Here is a 27,479-nt window from a genome sequence, read left to right as displayed (position 1 = left end):
AAAGATGTCCCAATATTTCGTAAGCTCCTATTTTTTTCACTCGGCAACAGCGCACAGCTGTAACGAATGCATTTTGGAAAGCAAGGAACATGGTTTCTATGCGAGTGTCCTGTTTTGTAACTGAACTCAATTTTTCAGGAACTGCAATTAGCGTATTCAGGTTATATCTCTTCAGTTAATAAAAAAATTACATTTTTGTTAGTGTGTTGTCTCCCGTGAAACTTGACGAAAAAATGGCGTATATCACTTCAAGATGGTCATATTATTTCTTCTATTAAATATTTGTCATCGACGTTGATAAAAAAAACTCTCGTGATTGAGTTTAGAATTCAAATTAGAGAAGCTTTTAATAATTTCCACAACGAAATTCTGTCTCGTAATGTGGCAGAAAACCCAAAGAGATTCTGGTCATACATAAAGCACACCAGTGGCAAGACGCAATCAATACACTGCGCGAAGACAACGGTGAAGTCACTGAAGACAGTGCCACTAAAGGTTGGGACATACATGTCCGGACCGTGTCCGTGCCGAGACACGTCCGAGTATCGGCCGTCATCCGGACAACGAAATACATCATTAAAACGAATGTAGCGGACCCCACTTGACCGGGCCGTGCACGGGGAATGTCAACGGGCCGGGCGGGATTCGCCGTGTTTAATTTTTCGCGTGACGGACACGGCCTGAGGGTAGAATTGTCTTGTGAGCTGTGCAACTGTGCAAGACTGTTCTGTGTACAAAACATGGATGTGGAATGACTAATAGAAGAAGTTCGTAAATTTCCTGTTCTTTACGATCAGGGAAGTGAAAACTACAGGAATATCGAGTACAAAGACAGAGTCTGGAAGACAATTGCAACAGATCTACAAGCCAAAGGTAAAATAAAGCTATACAAGTTTTAATACACGAAAGATATTTATTTACTTCTTATTTTACAAACAGATGTTTGGTTTATGTCATCGTTATATCGCCAAGACGACGTGTTCTTGCCATTCCACAGTCCCTTGTGGAGAACAGGAATTTTTCGAGTTGTTCTCGTACAGCAAATGCAGCATCTGTTGATCTCCCACGAATTCGAAGTAGGTTTCGAAGATTTGATGATCTTCCGGATCCCTAAGCAGTTTCCTTTTGATCCACCCTCTGTTCGGGCACCATATAACCTTCCATTTTTCGAATAAAGTTGTAGAGTACACTCGCAGCCGTCACAATCATTGTAAGGTTATTAGGATCTCCATGAAGGATTCTTCTAAATATTCGAAATTTCTGTTGCAATATACCGAATGGTTCCATAATTATCTTCTTCTTGCTTGCCTTCGTTCTTTTTCCTCTTTTTCCAAAGCAAGTGCTATAAGTCATAATTCACTGTAACGAAAATCAGTGAACACGTTTTACAGCTTTCACAAACAGAAACACAGATCACCGCGTCCGAGTCACTACAAGGAACAACAAAGACACGGACGTGCCCCGGTCATGTGTGGCCCCTGCAGGAACGAACAGGAGCACGGCCGTCACTAGTCGGACGCTCGGCCCTAACACGGCCCGGACGTGTGTGTCCCGACCTTAAAGCAGAGTTATTAAACACGGTTTTCCGAAACTCCTTCACCAAAGAAGAAGTAGTAAATATTCCTGAATTCCAATCAAGAACTACTGCCAAGATGAGAAACATAGAAGTAGATATCCTCGGTGTAACAAAGCAGCTTAAATCACTTAATAAAGGCAAGGCCTCCAGTCCAGACTGTATACCAGTCAGGTTCCTCTCAGAGTAAGCTGATAAAATAGCTCCATATTTAGCAATTATACACAACCACTCTCTCACAGAAAGATCCGTATCTAAAGACTGGAAAATTGCCCAAAAAGGGAAGTAGGAGTAATCCGCTGAATTACAGGCCTATATCACTAACGTCGATTTGCAGTAGGGTTTTGGAACATGTTCTGTATTCGAACAATATGAAGTACCTCGAAGAAAACGATTTATTGACACATAGTCATCACGGATTCAGAAAATATCGTTCTTGTGAAACACAACTAGCTGTTTATACTCATGAAATAATAAGTGCTACCGACAGGGGATGTCAAACTGATTCCATATTTTTAGATTTCCAGAAGGCTTTCGAGACCGTTCTTCACAAAAGTCTTCTAACCAAACTGCGTGCCTTCGGAGTATCGCTTCAGTTGTGCGGTTGGATTCGTGATTTCCTGTCAGAAAGGTCACAGTTCGTAGTAATAGACGGAAAGTCATCGAGTAAAACAGAAGTAATATCCGGCGTTCCCCAAGGTAGTGTTATAGGCCCTCTATTGTTCCTGATCTATATTAACGACATAGGAGACAATCTGAGTAGCCGTCTTAGATTGTTTGCAGATAATGCTGTCATTTACCGTCTTGTAAAGTCATGAGATGAATCAAAACGACTTGCAAAATGATTTAGATAAGATAACTGTATGGTGTGAAAAATTGCAATTGACCCTGAATAAGGGAAAGTGTGAAGTTACTCACATGAGTACTAAAAGAAATCAGCTAAATTTCGATTAATCGATAAGTCACACAAATCTGAAGGCTGTAAATTCAACTAAATACTTACGGATTACAATTACAAATAACCTAAATTGGAACGATCACATAGATAATATTGTGGGTAGAGCAAACCAAAGACTGCGATTCATTGGTAGAGCACTTACAAGGTGCAACAGGTCTACTAAAGAGACTACTTACACCACGCTTGTCCTTCCTATTCTGGAGTATTGCTGTGCGGTGTGGTATCCGCATCAGGTGGGACTGACGGCTGACATCGAAAAAGTACAAAGAAGGGCAGCTCCTTTTCTATTATCGCGAAATAGGGGAGATAGTGTCACAGACATGATACGTGAATTGGAGTGGCAATCATTAAAACAGTGGCGTTTTTCGTTGCTACGGGATCTTCTCATGAAATTTCAATCACCAGTTTTCTCCTCCGATTGCGAAAACATTCTGTTGGCACCCACCTACATAGGGAGAAATGATCTTCACGATAAAATAAGAGAAATCAGGGCTCGCACAGAAAAATTTAAGTGCTCGTTTTTCCCGCTTGCTGTTAGAGAGTGGAACGGTAGAGAGACAGCTTGAAAGTGGTTCATTGAACCCTCTGCCAGGCACTTTATTGTGAATAGCAGAGTAATCACTTAGATATAGATGTAGACATTTTCAATGCCGAGATGCAGACGCCAAACATGTAGTGGGTGAAGGCAGGTAAACATTGCAAACTAATATTCATATTCGTTCGATGTCAGTCAGGTAAAATTAACAGCCGTCACCACTGTTTGCTCCAGAGTAGAAAAATAAATCAAATTTAAGCTGAAAAAACTAATTGTGATGTTTGAAATTTTGGTTTTACCGTAGCATGTTGGCATAGTAGAAACTATGAGAGCCGTTCAGACTTCGATAAGTAATGAAACACTTGTTTCTCGGCCAGTTTCGGTTGAAAAATGCAGAATTTATTGTAGGACATCGTGGAATATTCCCGTTTCAGCTCCTATAGTTTCATGAAGTACCGATAGTTGGCGGCGCTGTACCTAGCCTTCAAAATGGCGTCTGCAACGGAAATGCGTTCCAAGCAACGGATATGTTATTGAGTTTCTTTTGGCGGAAAACTTAAGTATCGCAGATATCCGAAGGCTCTTGCAGTTTGTCTACGGATACCTGGCACTGAACGAAAGCACGTTGAGTCGTTGGGTGAGGTTTCGGTCATCATCACAACAAGGCCACGCAGACCTGTCCGATATCTAGTGTGCCGGCCGCGCGCACACAGTTATGATTCTTGCAAGGTTGGTACGTGCGGACATTCTTTCTCGATCGATCGACTGATCACAGTCGAAGGCCTCGCTGCACAATTGGACGACTCTGTTAGTGGTGCTGACACACTCGTCCACCAGCTGGGGTACACGAAGATGTTTCCCCGCTGGGTTCCTCGCCGCCTAACAGAAAACGATAAAGAGCAACGGAGGGCTGTATGTGCGGAATTGCTTGCGCGGCTGATCGAGACAATTTTCGTCGATCATCGCCAGAGGCGATGAAACATACGTTCATCACTTCAAAATGGAAACAGAATGGCAATCAGTCTGTTCTTCGCTTCAAAAATGCAAACGAAGTTCTCCTTCATCACCACAACGCAAGGCCTCACCCAAATATGCGCACACTGGAGTAATTCACAAAACTTCATTCGACATTTCTTCCTTATCCACCCTACAGCCCAGATCTTGCACTTTCCGACTTCCATTTGCCTGGCCCAATGAAGGCACTCCACAGGAAGCAGTACCTCGATGATCGGCAGACTACTGGTGCAGCAAGACGCTGGCTTCCACATCGATTGTAGAGTAGTACCATGGGGGCATACAGGCCCTTCCAGTAAGGTGGCGTAAGGGCGTCGCACTGAATGAAGATTATTTAAAAAACACGGTTTTTTCGCGAGCAGAATGTGGTGTGATACGGTGTGTTGGAATCAGGAATAAAACCAAACAGTTTTAAGAAAAAAAATGTGTTGCATTACTTATTGAAAGCTCCACGTATAAAATTTTTTGGACAGAATCTCTTGTTATAAAATACCGTGATATAATGCAGTCAGCTTTTCGCAGCAATGCGGCGGAGATTCAACTTACTTAGCTTGATCGTATGCCCTCCCCCAGGTTATTTTGAGGGGCACAGCGTCGTCCCTGCAACGCGGTCAGCCAGGGCTGAAGAAACTCCTGCCAGAAAATGGAGTCGAAGCTTTAACACTACAATGGGAGCTAGCAGCGGATGGAAAAGATCTCAGGCACTGCCCACATCGAGTTTAGGAGGTAAGCACGATGGAATGTAGCGAGACCGTAAAGAGTTAACAGATGTGAAGTCTCAGTGACTCTGCAGCGCTAGTAGATAAATGCGTGAAAACACCAGTAGGAATGATGAATGGCATAGCACTTAAATACAATCACGGTGATGCTCTTATTTTCCGGGCGTTAGCTGCTTATTCCGAAGAACGAGTTATATGATCCTTTACCGCGAGTATGACTGACTTTATTGGTGTGTGTCCTACCTCCACCCACAAGCAGACTGCTCTCCCAGATGTCGTTTAATCCTCTCCCAAAAATTCCTGCCATCTGTAGTTGTTATTTTGTTATTTTTCAATGCACCAATAAAGCAAAATCACAAAATGGTTCAAATGGCTCTGAGCACTATGGGACGTAACATCTATGGTCATCAGTCCCCTGGAACTTAGAACTACTTAAACCTAACTAACCTAAGGACAGCACACAACACCCAGCCATCACGAGGCAGAGAAAATCCCTGACCCCGCCGGGAATCGAACCCGGGAACCCGGGCGTGGGAAGCGAGAACGCTACCGCACGACCACGAGATGCGGGCGCAAAATCACAAGGTACCTACTTTTCATTAAAGATGACTACGTTAAGGTAGAGGTATGTTCAGTATGGAACGTATTTCACCGAGAGGTCACAAAGCATCTAACTGCAAACTCAAAACAAACCAAAGCGTCTGAACTTGCAAGTTGTTGGAAAAATGCAATGAGTTCTTAAATAAATACTATTAATTAAGTTAATTGATTCTTTTTAGGATTCCACATCCAATCTGTACAAACGAAACGCTTATTGGATCACTTTGTTGTCCACTTGTATGTATGTCCGTCCGCTGAGACATGTTTTCCTTAGGGTCGGGTAGAGGTATCAAGTTGAAATTTATGTTAAATACTAGGGTCTACGGTCCCTTGGCGGTCTAGTAAATTTAAGCTACTAAGTCAATGCAATCAAAACATTCGGCCACTTACGTCACGCAGTTTGATACTCGCAAATTCATTCACCAAAACCTGTAGATACAATATCGATATACAAAATAAAGTTCGTATGGAACCCTTAGGACACGAGTCCTACTCACAGTTGTCCGGTTTTCTTATATGGTAAATTCAGAAATGTGGAACAACGCACAGTGCAAAGTCAAATTCCTTGCAACAACAATTCGATTCGTTTCTTGTTGAATACTTACTGATTAATGCGAAGGTGCATCAAACAAAACAACAAACGTGGAATATATTCTTATCAATCCTAAATGAAATGACACAGTTTCAGAAGCTTTACTACTCTCATACAGATATGAGTTTATGTACATAGACTGAAGCGTTGAGTGAAAATTTCTACCAAGGCGGGGAATCGAACTTGGGATTCCTGCTTACTTATCAAATGTGTTAGCCACTAAGCCACTTCGACGCAGCAGCTCACACAGCTACACGTATTACCCTGGCACACCTCTCTCCTCGTTCCAAATTCTCACTGCCGTCCCAGTCTACTTTAAATTCCCATTTCACACACGAACAGAACTGCAGGGGCTCTCCATGTTCTGGAATAATGCCTCAGCATAGAATGTAAATGGGGGATCCAGCCTGAAACACAGGTGCAGATACTTACACAAATGGACTGACGCCATTTCAGAGACATCACTTGTCTCTGATGAGGATTCCATTGCATTGGCTTACTCAGTATAACGACAGTGGTTCATTTAGTAGGCGATAATAATAAATGGCGGTCTCCAAACCACAGAGACGAAAATCTTATGAAACTGTTACTCGACACGATCCAAGCCTAAACTCTTCGTGATTTTCTTTTACACAGCTCTGTCCTCCACTCATTTTAGTCCCCCCCCCCCCCCCCAGTTATATCACTTCTTTGTCCTCACTCCGCTCCTTCTTCGTCCTCCCTTTGCCGCTTGTCTTGTGCCCTTCCTCGTTTTATCACCCCATTAAAAAACTTCACAACCGGGGAAACGACGCAGAACGTACAACGCCTGGCTGCCATACCCTAGTTACACCACTAGGTTTCGTACACCCCTGGTGTTGTCATACAGTTTCAATTATCACCGGAAAAAATTTAGTTCCGTAATTAATTTTTTCGTGCTGGTTGCCTACAGATCTAGTAAGTAATGAAATTCCCATGCCACAGTACCGTAGCATGCCTCAAGAGAAGTCAAAATAAAACGGTGCAATGGTTTTCTTGACTGCATGGCCATTTCCCGCAGCAGTTTTTACAACCAATTATTATCGATTTTTCCATCTTAAACTAACCGCAATTACACAGTATTTTTCAAGAGAAACGATTCACTTTTCTTTCTGTCATTCTGCAAATATGGTTACATTACACGTCTCTAAATTTTGGAATTTGTAAGTTAAAGACAGTATTTTCTTAGATATTTGGCGTGCAGTTTACATACACGCAGACCCTTTTGTCTTTGCCATCCCTCCCACCCGCCCCCGCTGTGTAAACTCCTCTCAAAATGGTTCAAATGGCTCTGAGCACTATGGGACTTAACATCTGAGGTCATCAGTCCCCTAGAACGTAGAACTACTTAAACCTAACTAATCTAAGGACATCACACACATCCATGCCCCAGGCAGGATTCGAACCTGCGACCGTAGCGGTCGCGCGGTTCCAAACTCCTCTTATTCTCATATCTCTCCCTCTCCCTTACCCCCTCCCCCGCCTCACACACACACACACACACACACACACACACACACACACACACACACACACACACAAACTGTGAAGAAAATTCACACGTTGACAACACGCACAACTTACACAGAAAACAAACAAGTAAACAAAAACACTGTGCTGATTGCAGAACACGCGAATCTGGAGTGCTATTTCTCTTATGAAGTGTTACAATAGTGAGATGACGTGGAAATAAAACCAATGCAGGGTATGAAAAAATGAGTTAAAAAAAGGCGAAAAGTCGCAGAGAGTGAATGTGCAACCAAGTTTCTTTCGGCCTCTACCTGTGCTAACAGTGGAGGAAAAGCATAAAGTACTGCATTACAAAATATCTAAACACAAGACGAAAACTCCTTGAATATGTTGTACGCCAATTTTATAAGGACGTACCGTTTTTAATATAGAAATACCATAACATAACACACATTATGTACACACATCAGCCGGCCGAAGTGGCCGAGCGGTTCTAGGCGCTACAGTCTGGAACCGCGCGATCGCGACGGCAGGTTCGAATCCTGCCTCGGGCATGGATGTGTGTGATGTCCTTAGGTTAGTTAGGTTTAAGTAGTTCTAAGTTCTAGGGAACTGATAACCTAAAAAGTTAAGTCCCATAGTGCTCAGAGCCATTTGAACCATTTTTTGTACACACATAAACAGAGAAGATGCTTTCCAAATAGAAGCGAAACGCGTCTGGTGAAAAATACTCTTTTAATTGCAGTGAGCTTAAGACAGAAAAACCAATAACAGCTGATTATAACAGCTGCTGCGGGAGGTGGCCATGCAATCTAATAACTCCAACGTTTTATTTTTGCCCCTCTAATGGCGTGTTATAACACTGCATCATGGGAGTTTCTGTGTTTGCCCGGACTGAAAATAATTACCTGCAGAAAAGGAAACGTTAACTACGTAACTTAAAATGCGAACTTTTTAGGTTACCCTTTATCGCGACTGTTACTGATATCGAATGAAGCAACAAGTTTACTATTACCAGTCACTGTGATTGGTAATAATAAACTTGTCGTTCCATATGTAACTTTATTTTTCCGAGGTGATAACTAAATCTTTATGAATACCGTCGCGTATGACCTTACTGATAATTAGGCTAGTTCTAATCGGAGGTATACACATCCAGTTTGGTAGGAGCGCACCTCTTATGTGCGCTGGTCTCCCATCCCAGGGGCACCAAATTTCTTCCTCGGGCAGGCGCCCCACGTAATCACAGCGGCGCCGGAGGCGCTTTCGATCACGGCGGTGCGCATCGCGAGGACACTCACCCCATCCTACCCCCTGCGCCCACCCCCACCCACCCCCGATATTCCATTAGGGGAGAGGCTGCGGCGCTATGCGTGAGCCCCGGCCGTGATGTATGCGCCGCTCGGGGCCAGTGCGCCCCCGCGTGTGTTTACCGCGCGCTGCAGCCCGCGCCGCAGCGGGACGCTAACCCAACTTTCACCAACAGCAGAGCTTATTTGCTCCTCGCGATAGACTCGCAGCTACGCTCGGCGCTTATGGATTTCCATAGTAATTGCAAATTATTTGACGGAACGATATGGCTAAACGTGGTGACGAAAAATAACCCATGGACTACGTACCGGAGAAATATTTTGAAGATAGACTCCACCTGGGTCACTTTTACATTCACTGGAATTTTCAGATTCCACCTTGTTTTGAAAGAGGGGATACGGAATACGATAGTACGAAGTCGATTGTAATGTGACATAAAATACAGGGCTATTACAAATGATTGAAGCGATTTCATAAATTCACTGTAGCTCCATTCATTGACATATGGGCACGACACACTTCAGATACGTAGAAAAACTCATAAAGTTTTGTTCGGCTGAAGCCGCACGTCAGGTTTCTGCCGCCAGAGCGCTCGAGAGCGCAGTGAAACAAAATGGCGACAGGAGCCGAGAAAGCGTATGTCGTGCTTGAAATGCACTCACATCAGTCAGTCATAACAGTGCAACGACACTTCAGGACGAAGTTCAACAAACATCCACCAACTGCTAACTCCATTCGGCGATGGTATGCGCAGTTTAAAGCTTCTGGATGCCTCTGTAAGGGGAAATCAACGGGTTGGCCTGCAGTGAGCGAAGAAACGGTTGAATGCGTGCGGGCAAGTTTCACGCGTAGCCCGCGGAAAATTGGCTCATGCCACAACTGGAGACCGACAGCACCGACTTCATCTTTCAACAGGATGGTGCTCCATCGCACTTCCATCATGATGTTCGGCATTTCTTAAACAGGAGATTGGAAAATCGATGCATCGGTCGTGGTGGAGATCATGATCAGCAATTCATGTCATGGCCTCCACGCTCTCCCGACTTAACCCCATGCGATTTCTTTCTGTGGGGTTATGTGAAAGACTCAGTGTTTAAACCTCCTCTATCAAGAAACGTGCCAGAACTGCGAGCTCGCATCAACGATTCTTTCGAACTCATTGATGGGGACATGCTGCGCCGAGTGTGGGCGGAACTTGATTATCGCCTTGATGTCTGCCGAATCACTAAAAGGGCACATATCGAACATTTGTGAATGCCTAAAAAAACTTTTTGAGTTTTTGTATGTGTGTGCAAAGTATTTTGAAAATACCTCAAATGATAAAGTTATTGTAGAGCTGTGAAATTTCAATCATTTGTAATAACCTTGTACAGGGCTACTATAAATGATTCATTCGTTTTGAAAACCTTGTTTTTAACTTCTGATGACTTTACTAGACCACAGACGACAGCATCAAGTACAAACAACCTACGACGGCTGCTCAGATTGTCTCCTAAATCGTTTATATAGATAAGGAACAGCAGGGGGCCTGTAACACTACCTTGGGGAACGCCGGAAGTCACTTGTCTTTTACTCGATGACTTTGCGTCAATTACTATGAACTGTGACTTCTCTGACAGGAAATCACGAATCCAGTCACGTAACTCAGACGATATTCCACAGGTACGCAATTTGACTACAAGCCTCTTTTGAGCTACTGTGTCAAAAGCCATCTAGAAATACGGAATTAATTTGAAATCCCTTCTCAACAGCATCAACAAGCACTCAGTAAAGAGCTAGTTGTGGTTCACAGGGACGATGCTTTCCAAATACGTATTGACTGTGTGTGTCAATAGACCGTTTTCTTCGAGGTAAGTAATAACGTTCGAACACTGTGTGTTCCCAAATACTGTTGCATATCGACGTTAATGATATGGGCCTGTAATTTAGGGATTACTCCTACTACCTTCCTTAAATATTGGTGTGACCTGTGCAATTTTCCTATCTTTGGGTACGGATCTTTTGTCGAGCGAGTGGTTGTGTTAGATTGTTAAGAATGGAGTTTTTGCACAAGCATACTCTGAAAGGAAATTAACGGGCATGCAGTCCGGACCGGAAGATTTGCTTTTGTTACGTGATTTAAGTTGGTTCACTACTCCGAGGATGTCTAATTTTAAGTTGCTCATGCTGGCAGCTGTTTCTGATTCGAATTCTGGGATATTTACTTCGTCTTCTTTGGTGAAGGAATTCGGAAGGCTTGTTTCGAACTCTGCTTTCACAGCACTGTCATCGACAGTATTTCCATTGCTATCGCGCAGAGAAGGCATTGTTTGTGTCTTGCCGCTAGAATATTTTACACAAGACCGGAATATCTTTGGTTTTCTGCCATGTTTGGAGACAAAGTTTCGTTGTGGTAGCTATTACAAGCGTCCCGTACTGGAGTCCGCACTATATTTCGAGCTTCTGTAAAAGATCGCTAATGTTGGGGATTTTGCGTTAGTCTGAATTTGGCTTGGCTTTTTCGTTGTTTCTGTGTTCTGTGTCCTGGCCCTTGTTGTGTACCAATGGGGATCAGCTCCTTCGTTTTTTAATCCAATTGGTATAAATCTCCCAACTGCTGTCGATACTATTTCTTTGAATTCAAGCCACATCAGATCTACACTTACCGGGACATTGTTAATTTGAAAATGTGGAGATTGTCTCTCAGTAAGGCGTCAAGTGAATTTATACCTGCATTTTTGAATAAGTATATTTTTCGTTTATTTTTGGAGGATTGGGTTATTACAATATTCACTCTCACTACGGTAATCACGTGTTTACTAATTCCTGTACCCGCTTTAATGCTGGTTATTAGGTCAGGATTATTTGTTGCTAAGAGGTCAAGTGTATTTTCTAAACCCTTTATTATTCTAGTGAGCTCATGAACTAACTGCTCGAAATAATTTTCAGATAATGCATTCAGCACTGTTTCGGATGATGTTTTATACGTACTTCCAGGTTTAAACATTATACTTTCGCTAGCATATCGAGGGTAAATTGAGGTCTCCACCAACTATAATTGTATGAGTCGGGCACGTGTTTGAAACTGGATTCAAGTTTTCTTTGAACCTTTCAGGAATTGTATCATCTGAGTTGGGAGTTCGGTAAAAGGATCCGATTATTATTTTATTCCAGTTTCCAAGAATGACCTCTACACATACTAACTCCCAGGAACTGTCTACTTCAATTTCGTTACGAGATAAACTACTTCTAACAGCAACAAACACGCCACCACCAACTGTTAAAACTAAACGGTTCAAATGGCTCTGAGCACTATGAGACTTAACATCTGAGGTCATCAGTCCCCTAGAACTTTGAACTACTTAAACCTAACTAACCTAAGGACATCACACACATCCATGTCCGAGGTAGGATTCGAACCTGCGACATAGCGGTCGCGCGGTTCCAAACTGAAGCGCCTAGAACCTCTCGGCTACAGTTCAAAATGGCTCTGAGCACTATGGGACTCAACTGCTGTGGTCATAAGTCCCCTAGAACTTAGAACTACTTAAACCTAACTAACCTAAGGACAGCACACAACACCCAGCCATCACGAGGCAGAGAAAATCCCTGACCCCGCCGGGAATCGAACCCGGGAACCCGGGCGTGGGAAGCGAGAACGCTACCGCACGACCACGAGATGCGGGCTCGGCTACAGTGGCCGGCTAAAAATAAATAAGAGACCTCATAAATTAGATCACATCCAACTAATCTAATTCGCGTGTTCTGAAAAATAAAACAGTGTATATGGTATCAACAGGACCTCTAGTGCAACTGTCATGACATAGTGTCAAGGGACGGCAGTGAAGCTTTCTCACTGTTTGGATTAAAGGTTATGAATCGTATGAAGCTGAAATTAATTCAGAACCATCAGTAATGGTGCACATATTTGTGTGTTAGTTTTGTATGTGAGGCCAGAGATGATAAAAAATGATTATAAATAGGTATAGAGATGTTTTCCCCCGATTATTATGACTCATTACCTAGTTGCGTTAAAACGTTTCTAATTATCGCTAACTGGCGATTTATGTTAAAACCACGTCTTTGTACGAAGACCAATGCTTTCACACTCAGGGGTACACCTCCAAGGTGAAATTGGCCGTTAGAAAACTGCTGTGGTTAGCAAATTGGTTCTTCGAAAATGTCTGCAAAAGATTCAGTTAGGTTAGCCATAAAAAGAAGTGGCACTTTGGTCTGCAGGGATGTGACGTTTTAAATAGCATCCAATACAAGCAGTGCTCTCATTTTCTGAAACTCCATGAATAAATCAACATTCGTTTCCACGATGGGTGTGTGTCTCTGGACCACGCATACCAACAGTTCTGCTGCCATTTTGCAGCTGTGTTGAAGCCTCAGAGTTTAAGGAAGACTATTGACTTCCTATGGGGAAACCGTTCACACATCTTAATGCTTGCTTGACAAGATTACCAAACATTACTAAAAATGAAAGTTCAAAAGTACTACTGCAACCAGACCGCAGAATCACCCATGGTACAATTAAGGTGAAGCTAAGCGTCCCGTTGCCGTCGTAACATCATGACAGGATCACTGTGTTGCCCTCATTCATCTTTTCCTGCATTGAAATACACTGAAGATCCAAAGAAACTGGTACACCTGCCTAATATACCATGTAGCGCCCCGCGAGTACGCAGAACTGCAGCAACACGACGTGACAAGGACTCGACTAGTGTCAAATGTAGTGATGGAGGGAATTAATACCATGAATCCAGCAGTGCTGTCCATAAATCCGTCATATTACGAAGGGGGTAGAGATGTCTTCTGAACAGCACGTTGAAAGGCATCCCACATATGCTCAATAATGTTCATGTCTGGGGAGTTTGGTCACCAGCGGAAATGTTTAAACTCAGAAGAGTGTTCCTGGAGCCACTCTGTAGCAATTCTGAACGTATGTGCTGTCGAATTCTCCTGCTGGAATTGCCCAAGTCCGTTGGAATGCACAATGGATATGAATGGATGCAGATGATCAGACAGGATGCTTTCGTAAGTCGTATCTAGATGTATCAGGGGTCCCATATCACTCCAACTGATCACGCCGGACACCATTACAGAGCCTCCACCAGCTTGAACAGTCCCCTGCTGACATGCAGGGTCCATGTATTCACTAGGTTGTATCCATACCCGTACACGTCCGTCCGCTCGATACAATTTGAAACGAGACTCGTCCGACCAGGCAACGTGTTTCCAGACATCAACAGTCCAATATCGGTGTTGACGGTCCAGACGAGGCGTAAAGCTTTGTGTCGTGTAGTCATCAAGGGTACACGAGTGGGCCTTCGGCTCCAAAAGACCATATCGATAATATTTCGTTGAATAGTTCGCACGCTGACACTTGTTGATAGCCCAGCACTGAAATCTGCAGCAATTTGCTGTAGGGTTGCACTTCAGTCACGTTGAACGTCTTCAGTCGTCGTTGGCCCCGGTCTTGCAGTGTCTTTTTCCGGCCGTAGCAATGTCGGAGATTTGAAGTTTTGCCGGATTCCTGATATTCACAGTTCACTCGTGAAATGGTCGTTCGGGAAAATCCTCGCTTCGTCGCTACCTCGGAGATGCTGTGCCCCATTGCTCGTGCGCAGACTATAACACCACGTTCAAACTCACTTAAATCCTGATAATCTTTCATTGTAGCAGCAGAACCGATCTAACAACTGCGCCAGACGCTTTTTGTCTTATATAGACGTTGTCGACCGCAGCGCCGTATTCTGCCTGTTTACGTACCTCGTATTTTAACACTCTGCCGTCCGGCGACACCATGGTGATGTCACGCGCGAAATAGCGGCCAAAGGCCGGCGACACCACAGTGGTGGGTTGAGCATAGTATCGTGCACTGACCGGCGACAGTACTTTAGTATTTTTTGCATTCTGTTGATGTATTGTTTAGCTAACAATAAGTTACACACGTCAACAAGTTTTTTGTTTTATAAGTACTTGTGTCCTTTCATCATGGCAGACGAAACGATTATTTACGGTGACTGCACGGAGCAATACTTGTAGGTTGGCACTACATCGCATATGTCTCATCATGATCCGGTTGACAGACTTTCCCATCAAACAAAGCAAGCAAGAGTCGAGGGGCATGAAAGGGTAGCAGAGGTTAGGAAGGGAGTGAGACTGGGTTGTAGCCTATCCCCGATGTTACTCAATCTGTATATTGAGAATGCAGTAAAGGAAACAAAAGAAAAATTCCGAGTAGGAATTAAAATTCATGGAGAAGGAAAAAACTTTGAGGTTCGCCGATGACATTGTAATTCTGTCAGAAACAGCAATGGACCTGGAAGAGCAGTTGAATGGAATGGACAGTATCTTGAAAGGAGGATATAAGATGAACGTCAACAAAAGCAAAACGAGGATAATGGAATGTAGTCGAATTAAATCCGGTGATGCTGAGGGAATTAGATTAGGTAATAAGACACTTAAAGTAGTAAAGGAGTTTTGCTATTTGGGGAGCAAAGTAACTGACGATGGTCGAAGTAGAGAGGATATAAAATGTAGACTGGCAATGGCAAGGGAAGCGCTTCTGAAGAAGAGAAATTTGTTAATATCGAGTATAGATTTCACTGTCAGGAAGTCGTTTCTGAAAGTATTTCTATGGAGTGTAGCCAGGTATGGAAGTGAAATGTAGACGATAAATAGTTTAGACAAGAAGAGAATGAAAGCTCTCGAAATGTGGTGCTACAGAAGAATGCTGGATTAGATGGGTAAATCATATAACTAATGAGGATGTATTGAATAGAACTGGGGAGAAGAGGAGTTTGTGGCACAACTTGACTAGAAGAAGGGATCGGTTGGTAGGACATGTTCTGAGGCATCATGGGATGACCAATTTAGTATTGGAGGGCAGCGTGGAGGGTTAAATTCGTAGAGGGAGACCACGAGATGAATACACCAAGCAGATTCAGAAGGACAGGTTGCAGTAGGTACTGGGAGATGATGAAGCTTGAACAAGATAGAGTGGCATGGAGAACTGCATCAAAGCAGTCTCTGGACTGAAGACCACAACAACAATAACGCAACACCAGCAACTAGCACTACGTATTTCTGAAACGAATGAAAAAAAAACGAAGAAAATGCCATGTGTGTTCAGAAACAAGAAAAGAACAACAACAAACTTAATTTGCTTGTCTTGTGGAGTTGCGTTACAGCTTGGAGACTGTTTTGCTGCATATCATATGAAATAGAAATATTAAGTACCAAAGACAGTGCAAATAAACAAATATATGAAAGAAAATTTATTGATTTATTTACGTATATGTATCTTCGAAATTTCATGAAAGTAGGGGGACAGGGTTGAGAGCTTATGGGAAATAACGATGAGTTTAGTAAAACGTAACAATTTAAAATCTCCCAATAATGTCAAGAACGGCCAAGGACAAGCCAAGTAATCCGAATTAGCGCTGCCGGCGCCAAGCGAATAAATTTGCACGAGACGTGCGGACGGCGAAGTGTTAATACACGTCCCTATGCCAGTTTCTTTGGCGCTTAAGTCTAATTATCGTATGTGATTTGCTCTTGTTGATCGAGGACTCCCGCTCCTAGTGTAATAACCTGTAAAGGTAGGACATTTCGTGGATGATTTGCCGCTCGTTTCAACGCCATAACTTTGATTTTTCTCAGTGAGCTTTTTGTGCCTGCGTTTGAGAATTTTATTTAATACATCTATTCGAGTCTGTATGACAGGCCAGGCGAAACAGCGCCCTGAGGGCACGAGCGCGCCGGCAGCGCTCCTGATCAGGCTCAGAACCCAGCGGAGAGTGGGGCTGAAGGGCGAAGAGGAAGATGCTTATGAAGGCGCAGCCGGATGCCGCTGGTGCTGGACAGTCGCCTTGTCAGACGCCAAGCAGTTGGCTAACGGTACTACTTGCGTTAAATTAGATTTACGTTCTACATTAGAGGTCCTGTGGTGTCTATCCACTTGTCGAAACGGGAAAAGTGGAGAAGCCGCTTATTTCATGCCAAAAGGGAACTGCCTTACTTTTCGTATTGCTTAAACATCAAGCAAAGGGCTTCATATGCCTTCACACTATTATGAGCTGAAAAACATTTATTGGAATGCCATTACAACACGAGCCACTAAGCAGATATGATGCACTTTTACTTCTGGCGACCAGCGGTGAATTCTGGCTGAACTGGGGGCGGCCATTATGGAAGAAACTGAGTTAAATGTAAGTAGAGCGGTGATAAAATCTTTTACTGTTGGCATCACAAATTATGTGAATTCTTTTAAGTGTCTAATCTAAGGGGGGAATCATTTCGTAACAGGTGTGGCAGACAAGAATAATGCTATCAAACAAAAATTAATCGTGTTGCGAAGTTCGCTTCAAATTCATGAAATGAAACATTTGCCATCACTCGATGCAGTCTTTTGTGATCTAGACAAGACCGAATACGTTTCAGTGACTGAAATATTTCATCTTGAATTCTCGAAGAAACTGCATCACATTGCACGACTGAAGATGGATATAAATTTCTTTGTCACACCACTTTTGCTTCGCTCTGCTCTGCCCCTCATTACTCCCGAAATGAGGTGACAGATGTACAGTCAAGAATCCCAATTCAACGACCTGTTGTTTATCCGATCCAGGAATAAAATGTTATCCCCAAGAGGAATATCCTCAACTGCACAGACAGACCGCTAAAGTTATTTCAACGTTTGGTTCAACAATGTGTGTGAAATTCTTTTCTTATCTTATGACATTGAGGAAGTCCCGCCAAAGTTTGGGGTTAACAGATTATAATCTGTTTAACTCCATGTGTTTGACTGTGTCACGAACTATAGTTTCAGAATTATTATGTATTTTAAAATCGAAATGTGTATAAGTTTATAAACATCACAACGTACTTTTGAGTCCCTGTATGTAAAGCTTTTTGTAGTTCTGCTCACCTTATAAGCTCTATATAACGTATTTATTTAATCGAGTAATAAATTAATTGCTTTGGCAGAAAGATAAGAAGTTGAAAGCAGACACAGGTGATACACACTTGTTCATAGAAGTCTGCTGCAATATTCGTCTCTTGGAAGTAGCTGCACTGTGTTGTTAGCACGTCTAAATGGCTCTTGAGCACTATGGGACTCAACATCTTAGGTCATAAGTTCCCTAGAACTTAGAACTACTTAAACCTAACTAACCTAAGGACATCACACACACCCATGCCCGAGGCAGGATTCGAACCTGCGACCGTAGCAGTCCCGCGGTTCCGGACTGCAGCGCCAGAACCACACGGCCACCGCGGCCGGCTGTTAGCACGTCTTCCTACGTATCTCGCGTGTGTAGCCTTCAGCATATGGCCGTCTCATTCATAGGTGCTTGGAATGAAGCAGTGGGGGAGGGGGGGGGGGGAAATCCGGAGTGCTCAGCAGATTCGACTGCTCTTGCAGACCGCGAGATCGCTCCGGCAGAGCAAATGTTGGTCAGGCCTGCTGTGTGAGAATAAAAGTCTTGCCTGTGTAGCTTTGTAACCTCCCTACTTATCCTAAACTTCTGTAAGTAAGTTGCTGATAATCACAATGACTAATCAAGAGATCAAGGCTAATTACATCTGCGGGTATGAGTGGAATCTTGTGCCTGGGTCACGGTAAAGACAGGAAAATGTACGTCAGGTACACATTTTAGTAATAAAAGAAAGCGCCATGGAGAGGTCTACTGTACAACCGACAAGTTTCAGTCAGTAAAGGATTTACAGTGGAATAGAGATTAGTATAAAATTTGGAAGTGTTACTTAATTTTGTGTGGTATACCAAGACGACAATCTCATAACAACCAGCACAAAACAGCTGCAAAGGGAGAATTACGAACAATATACAAATTTAAAATGACAATAGAAAAGACTATTTACATGTTTGTATTGAACTTAGCTTATATCTGAGTCCTAAGTCTTGGGTTTGTGACTTTACGCTAGTATTAAACCAAGATGAGTCGTTTCTTGTTGTTGAGGAACATTTACGATGCGTAACCTAACCCCATTGCCGGGTCTGGTGTAGAAGCACTGTAAAATGTGAACAACGTTTATTATAGGAATTATAAGCTACTTTTCCATTATAATTTTAGCTTCGTATTATGTTAGTGATTTTATCTTTGTAACTGTTTTGCTGTGGACCGAACGACTCTGTCATACTGTTGTACTACACACAAAGAAGGAATTGTCAAGGGGCAATTATAGCTAACGATGGAACAGTAAAGGATGTGACGGTAGTAACCAGTTTACAATCTCAAGTAATCGTAGTCTTGCAATATACAGGAAGTAGACTAAGAAAGGAATTGCTATCAGAGAAAGGAAAAGAAATAAAAAAAAAACAAATTGGAGTGAAACATGTAATTATCATTTTTATGAGGAAAAGGAGACGGACAGTAGATAAGCGAATGGATAGTAGATGGACTAAGAAGTTCTTTTGTGGATTCCTAGACTTGCGATAAGGTGTATAAGCGTATGAACGGTAGAGAGACAGCCTGAAGGTGATTCATTGAACCCTCTGCCAGGTACTTTATTGTGAGTAGCAGAGTAATCACGTAGATATAGATGTAGAGACGAAATGCATCTAGCAGCAACAAAAATGCTGATTTTGCTGACTGGTTTCACAGCATTATAGCTTCAAATTCAATGAAGAAAAATTTCAATTTCGGCTGTAAAAGTAGCATAAATACACCAAACTAAATTACTCTAAAAAGAGTTTTCAGGACCAAAGTTTTTAGGAGCGATGAAACAACAGTGCGAGTTTCTTACTTAGTACCATAAGGTGCGTGCGGCTGGAGACGGGCCCTCGTCACAGGGTAGGAGTAGCAGCAGAGCGCGCTAAGAGACACGCCGACGTCGTTAATTAAAAGATTAACATCTGGCGTCGTTACCAGCCACGCTGCACGCTGTACGCTCTGAAAAACCGCAAAGAGCCTGCCCGCGGTCGCGGCAAGTCTCCGCAGCCAAGGTCTATACTTCACAGCGCCACGATCAGCTCTCAATTACAATCTGCTAGGCGCACGGATCAGTTTTTGCGTCACTTTTTCCTCGCAGTCGGTAGATTAGACTTCAGAGATATTTATCGGTGTCTCGTCTACGTGAAAAATTAATTCGTGGGTGGCAAAGTTTTCTCCAAACGGCAGCTAGAGTGTTGCGCAGCAGATGTTAATTTTTTTCAAAGGATAGTGTCACGCTATGCGCAGGAGATATTATTATCTTACGTCAGAAGCACCATTAGATCCACATATTTGTGATTCTATTGCTTGCATTCACATGACCTCTACATCGAGGCAAGTGTCCCATTACGACACAGGAGGAGGACTGAAAGCTGCGCGTGCACCCACCCACCCACCCAGCCACGTGCGCGCACACACACACACACACACACACACACACATACACACACGCGCGCGCGCGCGCCGACGCCCATCTGTGTGTCCACGACATCCACCCGAATGCCGGACATTTGCCACACTTGCCCCTTCGCCAGGTAGCTTTAGTAGCGATCCCTCAGGTAAGGGACGCCCTTCCTCGTACTTTTCTGCCCGCTTTCAAAAATGGTTCAAATGGCTCTGAGCACTATGCGACTTAACTTCTGAGGTAATCAGTCGCCTAGAACTTAGAACTAAGTAAACCTAACTAACCTAAGGACATCACACACATCCATGCCCGAGGCAGGATTCGAACCTGCGACCGTAGCGGTCGCTCGGTTCCGGACTGCAGCGCCTAGAACCGCACGGCCACTTCGGCCGGCTGTCCGCTTTCAAACCGCCGTCTGCACATCTTACTCGATACAAAAAGTACGTAAGGGACCTTCTTCTTCGACATCTTACCGAAATACAGAGGTTCTTTTCCGAAATCGAAATATTTATAACTTTTGGGAAACGAAAGCAATTACGACGATTATGTCAGTATGTAATTAGTTCTGCCAAGCATAAATATACAGGATGTTACAAAAAGGTATGGCCAAACTTTCAGGAAACATTCCTCACACACAAAGAAAGAAAATATGTTATGTGGACATGTGTCCGGAAACGCTTACTTTCCATGTTAGAGCTCATTTTATTACTTCTCTTCAAATCATGGAATGGAAACACACAGCAACAGAACGTACCAGCGTGACTTCAAACACTTTGTTACAGGAAATGTTCAAACTGTCCTCCGTTAGCGAGGATACATGCATCCACCCTCCGTCGTATGGAATCCCTGATGTGCTAATGCAGCCCTGGAGAATGACGTATTGTATCACAGCCGTCCACAATACGAGCACGAAGAGTCTCTACATTTGGTACCGGGGTTGCGTAGACAAGAGCTTTCAAATGCCCCCATAAATGAAAGTCAAGAGGGTTGAGGTCAGGAGAGCGTGGAGGCCATGGAATTGGTCCGGCTCTACCAATCCATCGGTCACCGAATCTGTTGCTGAGAAGCGTACGAACACTTCGACTGATATGTGCAGGAGCTCCATCGTGCATGAACCACATGTTGTGTCGTACTTCTGAAGGCACATGTTCTAGCAGCACAGGTAGAGTAACCCGTATGAAATCATGATAACGTGCTCCATTGAGTGTAGGTGGAAGAACATGCGGCCCAATTAAGACATCACCAACAACGCCTGCCCAAACGTTCACAGAAAATCTGTGTTGATGACGTGATTGCACAATTGGTGCGGATTCTCATCAGCCCACACATGTTGATTGTGAAAATTTACAATTTGATCACGTTGGAATGAAGCCTCATCCGTAAAGAGAACATTGGCACTGAAATGAGGATTGACACATTGTTGGATGAACCATTCGCAGAAGTGTACCCGTGGAGGCCATTCAGCTGCTGATAGTGCCTGCACACGCTGTACATGGTACTTAAACAACTGGTTCTCCCGTAGCACTCTCCATACAGTGACGTGGTCAACGTTACCTTGTACAGCAGCAACTTCTCTGACGCTGACATTAGGGTTATCGTCAACTGCACGAAGAATTGCCTCGTCCATTGCAGGTGGCCTCGTCCTACTAGGTCTTCCCCAGTCGCGAGTCATAGGCTGGAATGTTCCGTGCTCCCTAAGACGCCGATCAATTGCTTCGAACGTCTTCCTGTCGGGACACCTTCGTTCTGGAAATCTGTCTCGATACAAACGTACCGCGCCACGGATATTGCCCCGTGCTAATCCATACATCAAATGGGCATCTGCCAACTCCGCATTTGTAAACACTGCACTGACTGCAAAACCACGTTCGTGATGAACACTAACCTGTTGGTGCTACGTACTGATGTGCTTGATGCTAGTAATGTAGAGCAATGAGTCGCATGTCAACACAAGGACCGAAGTCAACATTATCTTCCTTGAATTGGGCCAACTGGCGGTGAATCGAGGAAGTACAGTACATACAGACGAAACTAAAATGAGCTCTGACATGGAAATCAAGCGTTTTCGGACACATGTCCACAAAACATCTTTTCTTTATTTGTGTGTGAGGAATGTTTCCTGAAGGTTTGGCCGTACCTTTTTGTAACACCCTGTAGATCCCTCTGTCTGTATGGTAGCTTCCTTTCACGCTTACTGATTGCGATAGAAAGAGTCCATCGCCATGAAGCAACAAGAAAGGAACGCTGTAAAGAGAATGCGAATGTACGCTAATAATTTCTTTTTGATCGCTGTGTTTGTGTCTACTTTAATTACTACAACTGTATACCCAAAAGACAATAAGGAAAGAAGAACTGGGTATACGAATGTTTGAAAAGAAGAACGACATACTCCATATTAATTTACTCTCTCAGATCCGATATCCCTTGCGGCGAAACATTAGTTAATGAAGTGTAGCGGGACAATGTTCAAAACACGACTGAAAGTGCGTTCACAAACAGAGATAACAACATCTATGATTGACATTTCATCTAAAGTCGACGTACAATTTTATAATGTTAGAAATAAGGAAACGAAGTAATACAGAATGCTATGCTTGTAACGTACGTTGCTGTTCTACATTACTTAGCTCTGGTATTTACAGGGTCACAGAGAAAGCATCCTAGGTTTTGGAGGGAAAAGCCGTAATTGTATTGATCTCCACTACAACAGAAACAAGAAGCACAGCTTAAGGAAAAATAATGTAATGTGTGTTCCAGCTCACAAGCGACATTGAAGCAGTTAGTTCCTGTGACTTAGTATAGATAGAGGTTATATTCGATAACCGGAATAAATTAATAACTGGCTCCTTTTACCGACCCCGGTCTCAGATGAAACAGTCGCTGAACATTTCAAAGAAAACTCGAGTCCCATCGCAAGTAGGTAGTCTACTCATACAATTATAGTTGGCAGTGACTTCAATCTACCTTCTGTATGTTGACAAAAATACATTTTCAGACCCTATTGTAGATAGAAAATAACTTCCATAATTGTTCTAAATGCTTTTTATAAAATTATTTTGAACAATTAGTTCACGAGGCCATTCAAATTGTAAATGGTTACGAAAACACACTTGACCTTTTAGCCACAAATAATCCCGAGCATCACGACGGATACAGGAATTAGTGAACACACAGTCGCAGCGAGGCTCAATTCCATAACAAAGAAATTCACCAAAACTAAAAGCGAAATATATATATTTAAAAAAGCAACAAAAAATTCGGTTGACGTCTTTCTAAGAGACAGTCTCCAATCCTTCCAAACTATGTACGTCAAGACCATATGTGGCTTAAGTTCAAAGAAATAGTATCAACAGCACTTGAGATATTCATACCAAATAAATTAATAACAGACGGAACTGATCCCCCATGGTACACAAAAAACGACAGAAAGCTGCTGCAGGAGCACCGAAAAAGGCGCTTATAATTTAGACGAGCGCAAAATCTTCAAGATTGGCGAAGTTTTACTGTGGCTCGAAATTTGGTGCGGATTTGAATGCGAGATGCATTTAATAGTTTCCACTGCGAAACTCTCTCTAGAAATGAGGCGGAAAATCCATAGAGATTCTGGTCCTATGTTAAGAAAACCATTCGGAAAGGCTCAGTAAGTACCTTTACTGCGGGTCGGGCGGCGGGTGAGGAGGAAGAGGAGGAGGAGGGGGAGACAAGGGATCCAACCCTTCAGAACAGATAAAATCGTGGCAAATGTCCGGCGTGGCAAATGTCCGCACACCCATCCACCCAACTCTATCTTCCTCCTCTTCCTCCCCACACTCTCTCCATTTCCTCCTCTAATCACTCGGTGTCCGTCTCCCTTGCCGCGTCCCTTCCCCCTCCCCATCACCATATCCTCCTCCACCTAACTCTGTCCATCTTCTCTCCCCCCCCCACCCCCCCTTCCCTTTTGCACCTGACCACCACCTGTTTATAGCCTTCAACTGCCTCCTGCATCTCCTCCTCCTCCCACCTCTTCCCATCTCCTCCTACCCCCCTCTTTATCCATCTCTTTATCTATCTCCTCCTCCCCCTTCCTTTGTTTCCTCATTCTTCTCACTCTCTCACTATACATCTCCAGCTGTACGAGGATCAACACACACACACACACACACACACACACACACACACACACACACATATATATATATATATATATGTGTGTGTGTGTGTGTGTGTGTGTGTGTTGATCCTCGTAGAGCTGGAGATGTATAGTGAGAGAGTGAGAAGAATGAGGAAACAAAGGATATATATATATATATATATATATATATATATATATATATATATATATATACAGTTTGTGGAGGATATTTTGTTGCAAGTGCTTTGCACGGAAACATATGTTAGCTAACACAGTGTTTATTAGCACCGAAACTTTTTGCGGCGACATTAAAGTATGAAATACTCTCTGTTTTTAAGCAATGTCACATCCGAGTACTGATTCGGGTGTTCTAAGAATAGCACTATCAAGATGTTGATAATTTTAGAAACTTTGTTGCTCGAACGCTGTTACTGTTGGTTCTAAATAAACGTCTATAATACACAAGCTACCTTGTGGTGCGTGGTGCTGGGTACCACGTGTAACGCTGGTACTTCACCCATCTAGTTTTCTAATCGTGAAAGGCAGGCGGGAATAATGTTTATAGGCTTCTGTGTGAGCTCTCATCTCTTGATACAGTCTTCATAGTCTTTTCCCAAAATATATTTATAAAGAAGTAATATCTCTTCGAGGACTGTACGTGTCACCATATGACTTTACTGGTCTATAGGCATATAGACCAGTAAAGTCATATTATGGCATATACAGCTGCGTGTTTATTGGACTTCAAATCACTCATATGCACTGACGACGGTTATTTATAGCTGAAATCTGGATATGCGAGAGTAATGAAAAAGCAGTGGGGCTGCGATTGATTGCTGTATGCCCAACCTTCCTTATAGAAGTCTATGGTCGCTGTAGACAATGGTTCCTTATGGAATCAAAGTTGGTTTATGTACATTTACTGATTGAGAATTCAAATAATAATGTTCAGAACAAACATTTAATCAAATAACCCTTAGCTGAAAATGAATGCAGATACTCATGTCTACGCTTAATGACCATCTGTGAAAGGGAAATAAGGGATCGGAAATGCTCTAACAAAATAAGCCTAATTGCTACGGATGTGTCCATCTATGCTAACTGAATTTTAATCGTGAAGTTAAATTGATGGGGATGACTGCATCACAAGGTTAATCAGCAAAAGAATGAGAACCACAAAGAGCAAAGTCACGGCCAAGAGGTCACAGCAAAAAACAAAGTAATATGAAAAAGGGCACCTATCATTCTGCACGATTTTCGTAGCCCACTTTCTGCGCAACTTATTCCAACTGAATGAGAAGAGGGGAGGCGAGGTCGCAGGTGGTGATGGACTCTGGCATGGCACGGCCCATCTGCTCTCCAGAAGGCTAAGGCCGAAAGCTGATTCTCGAATCTCGAATGCTGAACTTCGACTGCCGTAACTCAAACGAATGTAGAATCTCCAGTGTCTTAGGGTGTTCCCCACTCCCTCGCGGTGTGAACCCGTCAAAAGCTGCAGTTTAAGCCAATCTGACGTCATATTGTTCTTCCAGTGCTGACATCTTTATTCGAGAATGTTCGGTGCCACTTTCTGACAGATTGTGACTGCCGACATATAATAAATTGCCGCTCCCAAGAGCTGCGAGTGCCGACTAATCAAAAATTATCCCGCCAAAAACATTTTGTAAATTTCCTTTACGAATGTTTGCGATTTTGGCGTCCGCAGCGCGGTAGCACGACGGAAAGGCTTGCCTAAAGAGGCGTCCTGTCAGTCCCACGCCACAGCGAGACGTTAATTTTCCCAGGCGCACATCACTGCGCGCATGGTCAAGACCCTTCAGAGGAATGCTGTATTCGAATCCGTCACTGCGGGCAGACCTGTGTTCCATCGCAGTTGCACGTCCGGCGACTCGACTCGGCTGCTGAGGGTACTGAAAATCACAAGCCCACACCTCCGCTCCCTGCTAACCGCCAAAGAAATGAACTTAATGTGGTGTCACCGCCAGACACCACACTTGCTAGGTGGTAGCCTTTAAATCGGCCGCGGTCCGTTAGTATACGTCGGACCCGCGTGTCGCCACTATCAGTGATTGCAGACCGAGCGCCGCCACACAGCAGGTCTAGAGAGACTTCCTAGCACTCGCCCAGTTGTACGACCGACTTTGCTAGCGATGGTTCACTGACAAAATACGCTCTCAGTTGCCGAGACGATAGTTAGCATAGCCTTCAGCTACGTCATTTGCTACGACCTAGCAAGGCGCCATTACCAGTTACTATTGATACTGTAAGACATGTACCGTCAAGAGCGACGCTCATCATTAATGGATTAAAGTTAAGTATTCCACCAGCTACGTCCGTTTTTCTAAGTCTAATTTCCTTGTCCTGTTCCAGACCTCACGCCAGCCTGCGTGAGCTAAACCGCGTGCCTTTCGGCTTCCTCTAGTACCCGGTGTTGGCTCTCCTGCCAACCCACAACACTTAACATGCATTTTAGAATTAGAAGAAGAACGTGAGACCCTCAACAACCATTTTGGACTCCCACGGGCAATAGTGCTCTGTATTCCATCTACATTACATATTATGTAGGAAAGTTCCCTATTATGTCAAAGAATTAAGCTTGCTGTGATAAAGAATGAAACACGATGGTTGCTATATCCCTACGAGTATCTCAATCTCTTGCGTGTTGGGAAGTGTTCCGTAAGCCAAGAATGAGACATATCTGCACCGCTCTCCAGTATTCAAGTAAGTAAAACGAAATTCTTACTGGTCACTGTGGCAACGGTTGGGTGTCATCCCTTCCACGTGGAGTTTTGCGAAAAGTGAGGAACTAGATTTAGAGGAGATAATTTCAGGCACTTGACGTATTGCTGTGGAGGGAGGGAGGGAGGGAGGGAGGGACACGTATGGTCGTGGCACCGAGTGGGGCATACGTTTGCTGAGTTTTGGATAAGTCTACCATTTCCCATTAATGCTATCCACTTTTTGAGCAACTCACAGTATGTGGGATTTGTTACGCTATTTGTGTTGCCTGGTTAATTGTATCGTGTTTGTGAGTCTTGGCTCGTTTACTTTGTATTTGCGAGTTACACAGATTGGAAACGTTTCTACCGTTTACCATGGATCCTCCATGTAAACGAGATATCTCCTCACAGTGTTTGCGTGGCATTCTTCATTAAATTCAAGTTCCAGAAAGCTTTGTGTATCACTATTTTAGGTGACCTTGTACTCTTTGTATAGGAGCAATTTCTCA

This window comes from Schistocerca cancellata, chromosome 2, assembly GCF_023864275.1.
Source record: "Schistocerca cancellata isolate TAMUIC-IGC-003103 chromosome 2, iqSchCanc2.1, whole genome shotgun sequence".
In the NCBI taxonomy this organism is placed as follows: domain Eukaryota; kingdom Metazoa; phylum Arthropoda; class Insecta; order Orthoptera; family Acrididae; genus Schistocerca; species Schistocerca cancellata.
Note: the sequence above shows the minus strand (reverse complement) of the source record.